The sequence below is a fragment of the Hyalella azteca genome, unplaced genomic scaffold (assembly GCF_000764305.2).
Source record: "Hyalella azteca isolate HAZT.00-mixed unplaced genomic scaffold, Hazt_2.0.2 contig10335, whole genome shotgun sequence".
NCBI classification, from domain to species: Eukaryota; Metazoa; Arthropoda; class Malacostraca; order Amphipoda; family Hyalellidae; genus Hyalella; species Hyalella azteca.
The window spans coordinates 531,302-532,786 of record NW_025940379.1 but is presented as its reverse complement, the minus strand read 5'-3'; the positions used below and the strand labels follow the sequence as shown (position 1 = coordinate 532,786).

The window sequence follows — 1,485 nt, the reverse complement described above, 5'->3', positions numbered from 1 at the left end:
GTAGAAAATAAATTGTGGCTCGCCCCAAAAAACGTGTGTCGGGCAGATTTATGATTAAAGCGAAAAGCACACAACACACGAATTTTGGAAATTTTATGGTGAACGTACAGCCCGACACACGTTTTTTGGGGCGAGCCATAATTTATTTTCTACTTTTTGGTCCACAAGAAAAACGTGTTTTTAAAGTTTTTTAAGTATTTTATTTCTACTTTTTAGCCCACAAGAAAAACGATCAAGACTTGATTAAGTATGACTTGACGTACGTATCGATGATACGCAGCGTCAGCGCCTGCTCGTCTATAACGTCAGCGCCCGCACGTTATACTATATAGATAATATATATATATACTTTACTCAATTAAGCTAATTTAGGTCTCTAATTGCTAGTTTTTACAGATTGTATCTGAAATTGTTAGGCGAAAATAGCCTGCATGCCGGATTTCAGATCTCTAGAGCAATCAGAAGTGGGCTAATTTTCGTTGTCAATGTTAACAACAAACAAATCCACAAACAAACGCGAAGCTAAGTTACGAAAAACGTGTTAATAAGACGTACAGATAATAAGTTACAGGAAATTAGGGCTAGAGAATAGTCTCAATAGTTATGTTCAATAACCTCTACCGGGTCCACTTCACGAAGACCTATGGTTGATTAATATAATGATCATGCACTGTATGTTTCAGGGTCCTTTACAGAGATCAGGCTGAGAGGATCTTCTGACACAATAAGCCTTCAACCCAATCGCATACAAAATATGTTTCAGGGTAAAGTAATTCCTTGCATGCTTCTTTTTGAGACTATTTTAGGTCGCATCGTCTCTTCACTGCACCTTCCTCGCGGCACCCTGAGCGACCACTAAGGCGCTAGTGATGCCAAGCCAATCATAACCAACATTTGGTTCAGTCAAGGCCAAAGTCATAAAGACATCTTCCTTTGCTTGCGGGAACTCTTCAGTTATGATTATGTAATGTTCGTTCGCTCTATATAAGACCTGGAATGTGACCCTCAATAAACAATAATGCTCAGGTTTTTATTTCTTGAGTTATGAATCCAGTCACTAAGGCGTTAGTTATTCCGTGGTCGTGCACCCTAAAAATTACCACCAAATCATTTTATCTCATTAGCATGTCAACAGCGTAAAGCGCGCAACAGCCGCGACTCAGCAACAACCATTCAAATTAAAGCCTTCTTATTTTGATTTCGTTTCATTCTGCCTACAGAACAACTTCCGGCTAGCTGCCTCCTCAGTCCTAAACCTGACTTATTTTCTCAACAACGCAAGCAGCTGTTGGCAGCATAACATAACATAACATAATGATGTCGGCGCTGAAATGTAGGCCTTATGTGGCCTGTCGCCGATTCTTTTCCTTTTCGTGACTTGTTCATAGATGATCTAATATAGTTTTATTTGACCGGATCTTTTCATGACTGACGATAGTTTGAAGTAGCTACTAGACTTCCACCGGGTACGATAAGGAGCTAGGC

General features: G+C 39.8%; 1 protein-coding gene across 1 annotated transcript in view; it reads right to left on the bottom strand.

Annotated features, from left to right (window-relative positions):
- Window positions 1–1,485, bottom strand: part of LOC108682353 (cytochrome P450 2L1) — an 8,131-nt gene that overhangs the window by 4,417 nt on the left and 2,229 nt on the right. The gene's annotated exons all lie outside the window — the stretch shown is intronic.